Here is a 15,437-nt window from a genome sequence, read left to right on the forward strand (position 1 = left end):
TTTTCCAGAACAGTTAAGTTAAACTATCAGTTACTTTTATTATTTAAATTTCATTTTTATGACAGAGTATTATATAGATTGTAGTTTTTATCTTTAAGTATGATTATTTTAAAAATTAAACAATTTTAGCTTTACATTAAGAATGAATGTCTCAAAATATATATATTTGCATTCTATCCATTTTATCAGAACTCTGGACATAATAATTATAAACATTAATTACATTTCTGTGTTATAAGACAAACTCTTATTTTTAAAGATTAAAATACTATGAAAAAAATAACTTCATATTTCTACTTGGGCAAATTTACTGACAGTCACTATCTGATGTATTACTGAAAGCAGTCCTACCAAAAATTTTAAAAGTGCAGGATTAATGTCACCACTTTGTAGGTGAGAAAACAGAGATGCTAAATAGAACGAAGTCACTTCCAAAAAACGGTTGTAAATAATTCCAAAACTAGGGTTTGTCTTCCCAGCTTAAAGTCTTCGTACTTTTTAACATACCAATAAGCAGAGTTGTGTTCTGATTGCAGGTCTTTTCTCTCATATATAAAATATGAGTCATTTTGCTGGAACCAAGAAGTTGCCATTTTCAATAAGTCTGCACAACAAAGGCATTAGGCAGAACTAACTGTTATCACAGCCATCTTCAAATGGGCTTTGAAAGAAACTACTTTGATACTGTAACAGAAAACATCACAGAAGTAGAACACTGTGTTTTATTTGATGAGTTTAACAATGCTGCAGCTAATGAATTGGTTGTCATCTTGCCCACTGTGGAGATAAGGGGAATGAGGATACATAGATGCACATTTTGGCATGCCCATTCGCAATTACCTCATGACAGAGAACAGTTTTAGCATGATTGATGAAACACGTTAGAAAAAAAAGAAAAGAAACTTAAATGGAAGAATTTTATTTTGAAATGACATTGTTAACAATAGTGCTTGGGGGAAAATAAACATGAAAACATTTTAAGATTGTAGAAATGCAACCAAATCCAAACTGCCTGGAATGTCCTTGCTGTTTTCACTTACTTTTGCATCATATCTGGGATGTAAACAACTTAATTCTAGGGTTATTGCTGCAACCTTTTTCCACTTTGTACTTTGATCAGAAATAGTGTCTGAAATAAAAATGAGATACCTCTACGACTTAAGTGGCCTGTCATAAAAGGGTATTGTTAAACATAAAAAGGTGCAGCAGCTGCATACTCTGAGCTAGAAAAGCACTAGAGTGATAAGGAAATGTACATTACACAGTAATATCAGGATCACTCTGATCTTCAACCTTCATTTTTAAGTGCAACAAAGTTTTTGAATCTTAAGTATTCATATCTCAAGTTATATAATCAGTTCAACTGCCCGATATTGGGTCAGATCACTGGTCCAGAAAATAAGGCATCATATCTTTTCCCAGGGCCTGTACTATTAGCTAAATCTTCTTCACACAGTTCAGTGTACTTAACCAGTGGTATAAGGCTCCGCAACTGATGGAGGAAAGCAATTTCTACTTGACTCTTATGGCAATTATTTTAGGGCTGGAAGTGTGATATTTGAATACACCGAGTGTCATTTTCTATTTAAATAGCTATATATTACTCATACCCTTTTTTTAATAACAAGAAATATCTGTATGTTTACTATATACCCCATAAAACAGTGTTTCTCTAGTTGTTTTAAGTATTTCTAAGGGCTTTGATTTTATTATGTGTAAATTTATTTTTTATCTTTTTTAGTAAGAAATCACATAAAACACTCAAGTAACATGATTTGAGACTAGCTAGATGCAAATGTTAGAATAATATTTTTGTGGTAGGCATTAAAATAAATGTATATTTCTCTTAAAATACAAACAAATTTAATATTTATTCCTGCTAGTATAATAACTAAGATACTAGATTCGTTGCCCACAGTCACAATCTAGGTAGCAAATATCCAAATCCAGTTAAAGGTTTTCATCTAGCTGGAAGACCTCAAAAGGAAGAGAAAGATAATCTTGTTAGCAGCATGGGAGTGAGAACACTCCTAACAATCAGGGTGTCCTTAACTCCTTTCTGGGCTCCAAGGATTTTAGGATCAGTAAGGAAATCAGACAGCTACAAAGGAGTAAAGTAGCGTTGGATCAAAGGATATACGGAGTATGAATTTCCTATTGAGCGGCATAGCCATTGTATTGCAGTAGGCACACTAGTATGAGTTATACTTCTTACAAATCCCCTACCAAGTTTTAAACAGCTTGCCCATAAAGCTGTATGACATACTTAAGTCTGGGTGCCAGGAGGAAGACTCGATATTGTTGTCTCCTCAATGAACAAGAACTCATTGTACATCTACTGCGTGCCAGATATGAACACATGTCAGAAAATAGAAATAGCAAAAATTTATGATCACTTTCCTTGAGAATCTCAGAATTTAAAAAAAGATTACTATAATAGAGTTCATCAACTTATAATAATAAAATATAGAAACAATATTTTTAAAATAATAAAATAAGAAAAACACAAGCTGTTATGCATGTCATAGTTTTGTACATCAGGTTATCTTAAGAAAAGGTACACTTCCGTGGCCATTTTTCTCAAGTACGCTGGCACCGTTGTTTGTTTGTTTGTGTTTCTTTTTGCATTAATTCATTTTGTAATTTGATTAGTTTTATGGAGCCATACATTTAAAATATAGTCTCACAATTACTGTATATTATTGTGTAAATAGTGAGATATCAGATTTGAAAGGATATGTTAACAAAATGATAAAAAAATCATGAAATTTAATTACTATATTTTTTCTTTCAACAAAAATAATATATTATACTGCATACACAAATATATATATACATATAAATCAAAATACGTATGAAAGTTCACTGATCTTGAAGACTATGATATGGTTTATTGAAAATATCAAAGAAAAATACATCATTCTGGCATTGTCAAGGTTAAGCTTAAGCTTGGGTGGAGCCTGACCTGTGGTGGCGCAGTGGATAAAGCATCAATCTGGAACTCTGAGGTCATTAGTTCAAAACCCTGGTTTCCCTGTTCAAGGCACTTATGGGAGTTGATGCTTCCTGCTTCTCCTCTCCTTTTCTCTCTCTCCTCTCTAAAATGAAAAATAAAATCTCAAAAAAAAAGCTTGGATGGAGAAGATGGCAGAGAAAGGAATCATATGTCTTCAACATGGGTTTTCAAGAGGATTTGTGAAATAATAGTGAGGATAAAAAGAATGTGAGGGAAGAAAAATGGTTGCCACCTTTAAAGCAGATAGTTAAACATTAAAGCTTTTTATTTTTAATATAAAAAAATTCCAGAGAGGTAGGTGGAATATCTAGTAAGTACTGAATTAAAATTCAGAGAGATAAAGGATGGAAGGAAAAATATGGATGTGTCCCCAGGGTTAACAGATGAACACAGAAAGTGTATGTTATCTCCAAGTAAGAGAAAGTGCTGCTAACTGAAGCATGTTATGAATGCATTAGATTTCATTTACAATATAACCTGAAATCTTACCCATGGTTGCTCTCCAGGGTTTGTACCATGATGCAATACTGTTTTTGCACAGAAGTGGAGGTGTTTTTGCAAATGGGGACAAATTTTCCATCCGCTCACCTACTTCCGTGCAACAAAAATGGTCTACCCAGAGAAGGCATGTTCTTCTAATACGTACAATGGTCCCATATCAATGACATCACGTCTGTTTAGGCAGCCCTAGTGTCTGTGCTTATAACTGCATAAAACATGGTATATAGTAGGTCATCAGCAAATCAATCAGGTCACTTGAACCATCTATACTTGTTCAAACTTCAGTTTGTTACCCACTAGGTGGCCATGTAGTCAATGTAAGTGGATCATGGCCAGCGTTTTAAAACAAACTAAAATAAGACAGAAAAAAATATATCAAAAAATATATATATATATATATATATATATATATATATATATATATCAGAGCATGATACATGACAGGAGGCATTTTTAAAAGTTGTTTTAATTTATTTATTAATATATCCCTATGTGGGTGTGTAAAAGACCCTTTTTACTATATTTGACTGTTAAAAGAGTTTGCAAAAACCTGCCCTAGGAAATATACAATAAAGTGGGTGAGTTAGGACAATGTCTCAAATTTTCTAACTTTGCACCCCAATCACAGATGGCTATCAAATCTATATGGGCTAGGATAAAAAATTGTTATGTTAGGTCACTCAGTAAGGGTGTCAGGACTATAGGTACGCTTTCAAGAGCAAGAAATCATGTTTATTGTCAAGGTTATGGTGTATTCGAAAGGCCTTTGGTTACCAGAAACCTGCTTTAAATATTTATTATGGTATTTGTTTGATAACTTAAAACACTAGATATTATTTACCACATAGAATATATAAAATCATAAACTGCCACAGAGTTACAGTTCACACAACATCTGAATAGCTTTTGCAAAAGTTCATAGTTTTTAGAAAAATCGTGTTGTCAGCAGAGGCTTTTTAGAAAAGCTACATTTTTATTTTTTATTTCATAGAAATAGTTCATACAAAGATATATTTCTAACGCTATTGATGCTTGTAGAAGCTTCTAAGCTGAGGCTGGCTCTTTGTTGAAAAGGGAGATTAGCAAGGAAAAGAAAGAGGCAAAGTGTATATTACATTAATATAGAAAAGGTAATTGTTTCCATTTTATTGTGAATTCTATTTGTTCTTGAGTGTAATATTGTCAAAATTGTTTTTGTTTTCTTAACATTTGATTAATATATCATTTTCAAACTTTTTGTTCAATTTTGCTGTAAATACAGTTCTTTTTAATCACACATAGGTATTTTTAATTCAATATTTTTTTAATAAAAGATTTTTATATATGAAAACAAGATAATATAAAAAAAACTTATGGCTCTTAGCATCTTTCTTAAAAAATGCCAGAGATATTTTAACCAATTAGTAAGCAGGGGGAGGTAGGATTATTTTTGTGTTTTCAGGATGCTTTACTTATTAAACTATGGATATTATCTAGAGTTATCCAATATTCTTCAAAATGTTATTGTAAATGGCTATAAGTTACCAGATAATTAAAAAACTTTTTTTGTTGGGTGTTGAAGTTCTTGCTTATTCTTACCATTATATTAATTCAGTGCATATTCTTGTATATAACTTTTACCAGATCTCTGAACATTTGATTTGTTACCTAGACGGGAGATCCTGCAAAAAAGGATAGGGTCATTTTAATTCTTTTTAAATTGATTTAGTGATAGAGGAAAGAAGAGGGAGACAGGAACATCTATCTATTCCTGTATGTGCCCTGACTGGGAACCAAACCAGCAACCTCTGTGCTTTGGGTCAATGTTCTGACCAACAGAGCCATCCAGCCAGGGCAAGATAGGGCCTTTGTAAACAGTTACAGGAAATTAAAATGTCAGAGTAACATAATAAAATGAGTCCAGAATAATAAAATCAAAGAAACACAAGTTGAATTCCATTACTTCTGTTAACTGCTATTAAAAAAAAAAAGTTATAATATCAGCTTGCCCACTAGTCTAGCCACTGTTCTGACACTTTCCCTGGGAGAAACACATATCCAAGGGTCAGGGATGAGGCAGAGCTGGAGTAAGATGTTAAGAAAGATACTCGTGGATCTTTGCTCTTTCAACTGTGTGCTTCAGTCTGATTTAAGATAGGTGGATAAAAAAGCTGTGGTACATTTACAGAATGGAATACTACACAGCTGTCAAAAGAAATCTTACCTTTTGCGGCAGCTTGCATGGGCCTGAAGATTATTATGTTAAGTGAAATATGCCAGAGAAAGATAAGTATAATATGATTTCACTCATATGTAGAACCTAATGAACAAAATACACTTAACAAACTAAAGAGAAATAGACTCATAGGTACAGAGGACAGACTGGCAGCTATCAGAGGGGAAGGGAGTTGAGGGCTGGGTAAAAAAGGTGACGGGATTAAGCAAAACTTAAAGTCTTGTGGACACAGAAAACAATGTGGTGATTATAAGAGGGAAAGGAGTGGGGGAGGTAGAAGAGGATGAAGGGGGATAAATGGTGATGGAAAGAGACTTGACTTGGGGTGGGGAACACACAATAGAATATAGATGATGTATTACAGAACTGTACAACTGAAACCTATATAATTTTATTAGTTTATGTCATCTCAATAAATCCAATTTAAGCATAAATAAATAAACAAATACTTTTGTACTGGCAAATACTAGATGGAATACACTGTGGAATAAATCATAACCAATTTTACTATTAATCAAAAATAACAACTAATCTCTAGCGTTAAAAAAGTGATAATTTTTAAATACCTTACTAATTTTATAGATGACAAATTTTTTTTGCACCAGCTAGTTTAAGATTTTGGCTTATTTGTAAGGAAAAATATTTACAGAGCAATTAGATATTTCTTTCTTTTGTGAATATACTCATTTCTATTGACCAAAGGCTATAAAAGTTCCATTGTGATTTCTGATTTCTTCTGTGTTCTCTGCATTATTTAGGAGTTGTTTTTTTTAAGCATATTGGATAATATTAATCAAAAACTTCTGTTAACTTTTATGCTATTGATTCTTTTTCTTTATTTTTTAATTTATTGTGTTGACATGATTTCAAGTGACCCACGCAATATAACACCATTTATGCCCTTCATAGTGCCCCCCACCAGCTCCATGCAAAGGCTTTTTCTTCCCACCATTTTTCCTCCTTTACCCTCTCTACCTCCACCCACCCTTTCCCTCTGGCTATTGCTACCCATTGTCTGTACTGTGCATTAAGTGTTATATGGTTTTGGCTAATCCCTTCATCCTCTTTGATACAGTCTCCACTTCCCTCTTCCCTCTGATAGTTGTCCATCTGTTTCCTGTAACTCTGTTTCTATTTTCTTCCTCAGTTAATTGTGGTCTTTAGGTTACACATATAAGTGAGATCATAAGTTATTTGACTTTCTCTGCCTGGCTTATTGCACTTATAATAATTTCCAGGTAGATTCATGCTGTAGCAAAAGATAAGAGTTTTTTCTTTTTTATGGTTACATAATATTTTATGACTATGTAATAGTATAAATGTTCTACAGCTTTCTTTTCACTCATTTACTGATGAGCACTTCGGCTGTTTCCAGCTCTTGCCTGTTGTAAATAATGCTGCAATAAACATGGGGGTGCATATCTTCTTTTGAATTAATGTTTTGAGATTCTTAGCATATGTGGGCTAGCTGAGTCATAAGGCAGTTCATTTCTAAATTTTGAGGAAACACCATACTGTTTTCCACAGCGGCTGCAACAGTCTGCATTCCCACCAGAAGTGCAGGAGGGTTCCCTCTTCTTCCCCACCCTCACCAGCACTTGTTGTGTGTTGATTTGTTAATGAGCGCCATTCTGGCGGGTGTGGGATGATATATCATTACTGTTTTAATTTGCATTTCTCTTATGATTAGTGACCTTGAGTATTTTTTTATATGCCTCTTTGTATATCATCTTTGGAGAACTGTTTATTCAGGTTCTTTGCCCATTTTTAAATTGGATTATGGCATTGTTTCTTACTTTATGCTATAATGGTATTCATTATTTTTAGCAATGCTATATGAAATTGCATATTCTGAAAAACAATGGTAAGGGGTAAGTTGATTTATCATAAAAGAATTGCAGACAAAACCCTGGCCGGTTGGCTCAGTGGTAGAGCGTCGGCCTGGCGTGCAGAAGTCCCGGGTTCGATTCCCTGCCAGGGCACACAGGAGAAGCGTCCATCTGCTTCTCCACCCCTCCCCCTCTCCTTCCTCTCTGTCTCTCTCTTCCCCTCCCGCAGCAAGGCTCCATTGGAGCAAAGATGGCCCGGGCGCTGGGGATGGCTCCTTGGCCTCTGCCCCAGGCGCTAGAGTGGCTCTGGTCGCAGCAGAGCAATGCCCCAGAGGGGCAAAGCATCGCCCTCTGGTGGGCAGAGCGTCGCCCCCTGGTGGGCGTGCGGGGTGGATCCCGGTCGGGCGCATGCGGGAGTCTGTCTGACTGTCTCTCCCCGTTTCCAGCTTCAGAAAAATTAAAAAAAAAAAAAAAAAAGATAAAAGAATTGCAGAAAAAATAGGTGAAAACTAAATACTATTGAGAGATTTGAAAAATGAGTATTGGACTCTTGGCTTAACAAAAATTAAAAAGTAATCAATTCAAAAATTAGACAAACACTATTTTTCCATATTATTCAGTTTGATATCAAGATGAAATTGTTGAATGATGGAGAAATAAATTGTGTTTGTTGCCATTTCTTGCTCAGATAGTAACTCAGTTTAATCTCCAGAAATGGATAATGAAATTTGCAAAGCTACATGAAGTTAGCACTACCAATGAAAGCATCAGAAAAGACTACCACTCAGGGATGGGGCATTTATTTGTTAGAGTTTAAAACTAAGAGTTGGGGAAGTTATGTAAATTTTCAGTGTTATATAATGCAACAAAAAAGGAAAGAAGCAAAATTCTAGTTAAGCGAAAGAAAAAATGCCAACAAACTTTGATAGCTTTTGTGTTTCAATAATGTTTTCACATCTAAATGTAGTAAATATAAGTCACAATTATAATCACAACTATGGAAGACAACATATCAAAATATTATGTACTGTTGGATGCCAAATGTAATTCCAAGTAATATTAGAATGTATGTTAAAAAATATTAGAGTCAATTTTACTATACCATAAAGGAGGTACTATGGGTACATATTTAAAATTTGAGTAAGTGTAAATTGTATATAGTTTTTATTAATATTGTATTGCATTGATAATGTGTTAAAATTTATGGCACCTCAAAATCAAAGAAACAAGGTCTCATTAAATCAGACTGTCAGTGATGTAAGTATATACAATATTTTGATATTAAATGTGCCATTTCTAATTTCACTGTCCATTGATTTATTTTCAAGGTTGTTTTAATTTAAACTTTTAAGTTTATTATTAACAAAATATAGCTGAATTTCATCTGTAATCTAGTCTAATAAGTGGTACCTTATGATGAGAAAATATGAGTCTTTTGCATTTAATGTAACCATTGATATATTTGATTGATATTTTTATTCCACAAAAATTATTTCATGTTAGCTATATTTATAGTTTCATTTCTTTCTTTAGTTTTGACTTTGTCAGTTTCCTCTTTATGCATTTTCTTCTTGTTTCCTTGAAATTTCAGTTATGAATTTTCAGCCCATTTCTTACTCCTGATATTCATAATCATATCCATATTTTTGTACTTCATTAAAGTAATGGTACTTCCTTTGTGCACTGTACTTTACTTGCTTACTTTACTTCACTTTCAATCTGTTCAAAGTAATATGAACCTTATAAACCATACTAGGTCCAGAGTATTTATTAGTTTTGTTTTAGAAGATATTTTATAAGAATCCTAATTATTTCTTATATTACATATTCATAATCATATAGTCATCATCTATTTGAATTTACATATAGTAGGGTTTATTGTTTACTACTGTTATAATTTCATCTAATTTTCCCTTATTGAGGTCTGTCTTCTAAATTTATTATTGCCCTGGTGGTAGAACATTGGCCCAATGTGTGGAAGTCCTGGGTTTGATTCCCGGTCAATGCATACAAGAAAAGCAACCATCTGCTTCTCCATCTCTTTCCCTCTTCTTTCTTTCTCTCTGTCTCTCTCTTCCCCTCCTTCAGCCATGGCTCAAATGGTTTGAGCAAGTTGCACCTGGTGCTGAGAATGGCAACATAGCCTCACCACAGGTTCTGAAATAGCTTGCTTGCCAAGCAATAGAACAGTTGCCTCAGATGGGCAGAGCATTGCCTGGTAGGGGGCTTGCCAGATGGATCCCAGTTGAGATGCATGCAGGAGCCTATCTCTCTGCCTCCCTGCTTCCCTACCTCTCACTTAATATAAATAAATGAATGAATGTACGAATGAATTAATGAATAAATTAGTGAGTGAATTTACTATTTAATTACAACACTATCTTGAGTATTATCTTTAAATGAAATACATAGGTGATCTACTCTCTAAATCCATGTATATTTATACAAGTGTTTTAACCCTGATGAGTGTAATATTTCTTTATCTGGGAATTATAGGATCACAGGCATTTTATCTCAATACTTACACGTGCTGCTATACTGTCTTTTAGTCATGTTAGGGAGAATCTGATACTATTCTAATCATTTTTTCTTTGTAAACTGGCAAGTAATTTTGCAACTGATAGCTTCTAAGGTTTTTTTCTCAATCATTAATTTGATTCTTCTCTTAAATATGTATTACTTTAGTGATTAGAAACAAAAATCAATAAAACCAGTTTTTCACAAACTGTTTCATAACCATCATTAAGTACTAGAAAGACTTTGAGTATTATTCATCTGTACTATTACAGTTGATAGATACAATGGAATGAAAAAAATCAGAATCATTGATTCATAATTTGAATAATGTGTATGAGAATTTTTCTCCTACCATCTGCACCCAATGAATAAGAGAAGTGCTTTCCAGTGTCTAGAGATATGAAATGGTTTTTCCTTCTATTTGCCAACTTTGCTTATGCTCAATTTTGCTTCTTTTCTTTAAAACAAGGAACAAAAGAATAGTCAAATAAGATGATAATATTTTTTTCAGTGCTGCATTTCCCTCAGAAAATAAATACAAAAACAGCAACAGAGACATTTCTATGCATGTTTTCCCTGTCCCCTCCCCAGACTTATACTTTGCAAAATCTAATCCATAGTCAAAAATAAACATTTTTTCTCAAAAAACCATGACATGATACTTGTTGTTTCAAACAGTTTAAAAAACATATTTCCACTAAGTTATTTTTTAATAATAAATATCCAACATAAACACTTTATTCTTGTGTAATTCTGCTTTCTTTACTGTGAAAGTTCTAACATTTGGCATTTGATATATATATATATATATATATATATATACACTTTTTCTTTATTAAATTGGACATTAATTCTATGGTTATGGAAAACATGAGTTTATACTGTGTGTTTTGTAATCAGTAGTGAAAAATTGTGAAGTAGTTTCTCAATATTGCATTTATTTTTTTATCTTCCTTAATTGATAACTTTGCATATATGATTATGTGGATGCTGAGAGGTAGGTTATGTGTGTCTCATACTCATATTCTGGCTGTACTTAAAGATTCAGGTGCAGAAGATTCCCAGAGAGGAAGAGAGATAATGCTCTTTCCTTTGTTTCCTTTCCTTGTCTTGTATAATGGTAATGACAGTTCCAGTATGGAAACAATAACTCCAATACTTTTCCTGATTGACTGAACCCATTCTAGTTTCATTGCAGCTCTTTTTTATTTTCCTTCATCTGAACTTTTCTATCTCCTTCCTTATACGTGTATTTGATATTTCCTCCCCCCCCCAAAAAAAAAATACAAACCATAGAGAGCCCATAAATAAGGAGGCTCAAAATGATGATTTTTCTAAGTTCATTAGTGTGCTGGGTATGAGAAGAGAATTCCCTGCGCTGCTGAAACCGATGAGCCCAGCTGGCTGCCTTGGGTAGGAATGGGGGTTGGGGGTGTGACGCAGCTTCTGCGTGGCTCCACCTTTGACACAGAGGGCCCATTCCACAAGGAATCACGTAATGGTTAAAGTCATTTTATTGTTCAGATTTACAGAGCAATACTGGAATCATGTCCAGAGGGAAAACGTGGGGAAGAGTGATGCTGCTGTTCGAGTCCCCTGGCTTTCAAGTTGTTACAAATAATTTGAGCCCTGCCAATACTGTCTCAAGTGCTAAGAAAAGAGAGATTTTTTTTTTTCTTTTTAACTCAACTTTCCTCATCTGTGGTCAATAGATTTAAAAAATGAACGACAAACTAAATCTTATTCAGATTCTGGAATATCAGTGTCTTATAAAAAAGGAGTAAAATTCTAAGTTATGATACAGACAAGAATATAATCATATGGCTTGTTGCCAAAAATATTTCATTACCGAGGCATTCAATATCACTCTTAAATTTGGAGAATTAGATGTGCTTTCTTTCGAAGCATACTTTTTGACAAAGCACACCTCACTGTGCAATTTAAGAACATAATTTGGTCTTTGGAGCCAGGCTGTCTTAAGTATAAAAACCATGTCCAACAGATTGCCTCTCAAAATGGCATGATTTAATCCATTTGAGCATTAGTTTCCTCTTTAGCAAAATGGGGATAGCATCAATCATTTTCTTATTGAAACAAATAAAATAACACAAGTCTTCCAGCAATGCTTGGGAAATGTTTTCTCTCTTTTTATGATTATAAGTCATGCTGATCTGGTTTTTTACAAAAGCTTATAATAACTAAGTGAATAACCACCAACTGTATATTCAGCCTACCCAAAAATACTATAGAGGGTTTGGAGAATGTAGGTTTATAGTTGTTTGTATGGAGAAGGACACACTGGTTATGATTATTACAATAAATAGCTTTAGGTTGAGCACTTAGAATTTCTTAAGTCCTCGAATTGCCAGCCTTCATTATGCACTCATGCTTGCCGTGTACTTGCTATACACAAGCATAGCACACTTTGGCACAGACTTCTTTATAGACCTACTTTTGCCCATCCCTGTATTGACAGAGGACATTTTTGGCATATACATTGTTTATTACTTGAACCTCATTTGTGGTTTTTTGGTTAGCTGGACTAAACCATGTGGAACTCCAAGATTCTTTAGGCCAACACTGGGGGGGGGGGGGACACAAAACAAAAAAACATATTACAGAGCTTCCTTGATCTTTTTTCTCTATTCTCACATCCTAAACTCTGGGTATTATCACACAATAGGTAGGAAGAGGCAAACCCAAGTAACCAAAAATATAAATATAAAATAATAAAATAAAATAAATAATATAAGGAAAAACAAGGGTGCCATAATGTCTACAGCAAAGTTCATTTACGCTACTGAGATCAAAGCACATGGAGTATGGAGAAAGAATTACCCAGAGATAAGTGTAAAGGAAGATGGAAAGCTTGCTGCTTGCCTTGGAGCCTCGTAAATACCAGGTTTTTTATTCTGAAGCATCTTCTGGAAGAAAAGAGAGGAGTCTTGAGCTCTACCTTGTGATTAAAGAATTTCTGGCACAAGGTTGACTATTGAACTGTTGGTAGTTCTACCTTCCTAAATGTCCTATAGGCACCTCAATCTTTCCATGCCAAAAAGTGAACTCACTTTCTCAGCCCAGAAGAAAGCTCCTTCTCTGTTCCTCTTTGTCACAATTAGTAGCTCAATTTACTCACCCAATTCCTTCCAGGTCAGAACCCGAGAGTAATTTCTACTTCCTTCCTCTCCAAGTACTCTTATCTTTTTAGTCTCCAATCTCTGCTGATATTTTAACAATTACTCTATTATGAAAAATTTCAAACACACAAAAGTAAATATAATAATGTAAAGGTCCACAAAGAGATGATCCAGATGACACAATTTTCAGTTCGTACCTGATCTAGTTTAATCCCAACAATTTTCCTTTCTTTCCCCAGATCACTTGACTTTTAACAACTAAATATTTCTAAAATATAGCCCACCCCTTTTTCTCTTTGACTCTACTTTTATTAGTTTTCATGGCTTTCAGTGGTCTAACAGGTCTACCTGGATCTTAACTCGGTTTCTTATATTTTAAAAATGTATTGAAATTCAAATCCCATCTGATTTCTTCACTATGTACATCTGATGATGGCCATCCTTTATCCAATGAATACAGTCCTAAGTTCTTGTGTTTTTCCAGTTAAGGCCATGCCTACCCACTGAGATTATTACCCCACACCTCTACCCTCATACCCAATGCTCAACAGTATAGTTCTCTACAGTGTGTTGCTCTGGTCGGCTTCCAGCCTTTTCCTTAAACTCTTCCTTTGTCTAAATGCATTACTGGGACCCCTATTCTTTGTCTAAATTCTTATGATACTTTAATGTCTGACTCAAGCATTTCCTCCTCTTCTAAACCTTCCTTGTAAATCACCTTCACCCCTTTTCATTCTGAAAACTTGTTCAGAAAACTATTCTCTTTTCCGAGTTACCACTACTCTATTAAATACCTCTTTCATTTGTTACACATATTACACTCTAATAATTTGGGTTTTTGCCCACCTTTCCCAGGAACAGTGGATCTGTTACATCACAGACTGTGTGCCTGCCTTTTTTCTTGCGATGCTCAACTCAATGTATTAGACTTAAACCAATAAAAATTTTTACTGAAAGAATATCAAATATTTCTTATTAACTATTTTGAAACATTTTAAAAAGTTGTCTTCATTTGAAGTGTCTCAATGAATTTCTCAAGAGCATTCTAACCTAAATATTTATTTTATATTCTCAGAAGAAGGATTAAGTATAGAGATACAGAGATTTGGTGGCATAATTGGCACTTTGATTTTAATAATGGAAATAATAACCCAAAAGAATCAGGCTTCTATTTTCTTATACTATCCCTAACCAAAAAAATTTCTCCTTGACAATTAATCATTATGGAGCTGGACACTGGAAAGTATAAGGCAATTTACATACTCAAATTAATATATTACTTCACAAGATAATTTCTTGCCTATCTCCACTATCTTGGGGAAAGAGAGGAGGTTACATTCAGATAAGTGATATTTTTATGAAATCAGATTTGAGCCAGACTATAGGGAATTCATCCATATTTTATATTTTATACAGAAGACTAGGAGATAGATAATGAAATATTTTTATTTCCAAATTTTTGTTAAGGAAGCTAAGAAGTCAAGTGCTCAAAATGACCCAGTAGAAAGACACACATCATTGTCAATCATTTTTTTCCTACTTATGTTACCCAAGACTATTAAAAATGAGTTGGAGTGTAAATAACATACTGGCATGTTAACTTGTATTTAGAAAAACAATCAGATAATATAAAGTGGCTCATTATTTTGACTCTGACCAATACCTCCAACCTACTGAGTCCTTTTTTGCTGTATTTTTGCATAACATTTTACAGCTACAGACCACAAGGGATAAAATCTTCATCATTCTCTGTATTACCAATGACTGGTCTGAGAGCACAATTCCTTTTAAAGTTAATGTAAAGTTTTCCCAGTATGCTGTGAAGGGAAGCAAATTTTGAGATAAAATTTGAAACTTGTTATTTTAATAAGACCTCAATTATGTGCTCCTGTGTTAACTTGCTTTAAAATGTGAACTCTGACAGCAGGGCACCGATTCTGACTTTTTGATTAATTTTTACTTATTTCCCAGTATAGACATACTCACATCTGGGAACTGAGAAACTCCATAAATACTTAAGTATTTGAATGAATTTTTGAATCAAAATGAATGTATGTGAAATATTTTTCTTTAACATGATTTAAATTCTTATGTTTCATTTGTGAGCTATTCTCAGTTAACTCTAATAAACCAGTCTTAATTTTTGTAAACACACAGAAAAATATATATGTGCTTTCTTAGTATATATGCATACATAGTTATATCTATTTCTGTATAATCTA

The 15,437-nt window shown here is 33.7% G+C and overlaps 1 protein-coding gene across 1 annotated transcript in view; it reads left to right on the forward strand.

Moving 5' to 3' along the window:
- Positions 1 to 15,437, forward strand: part of ADGRL4 (adhesion G protein-coupled receptor L4) — a 140,716-nt gene that overhangs the window by 56,383 nt on the left and 68,896 nt on the right. The gene's annotated exons all lie outside the window — the stretch shown is intronic.

The sequence above is a fragment of the Saccopteryx bilineata genome, chromosome 3 (assembly GCF_036850765.1).
Source record: "Saccopteryx bilineata isolate mSacBil1 chromosome 3, mSacBil1_pri_phased_curated, whole genome shotgun sequence".
Taxonomy (NCBI): Eukaryota; Metazoa; Chordata; class Mammalia; order Chiroptera; family Emballonuridae; genus Saccopteryx; species Saccopteryx bilineata.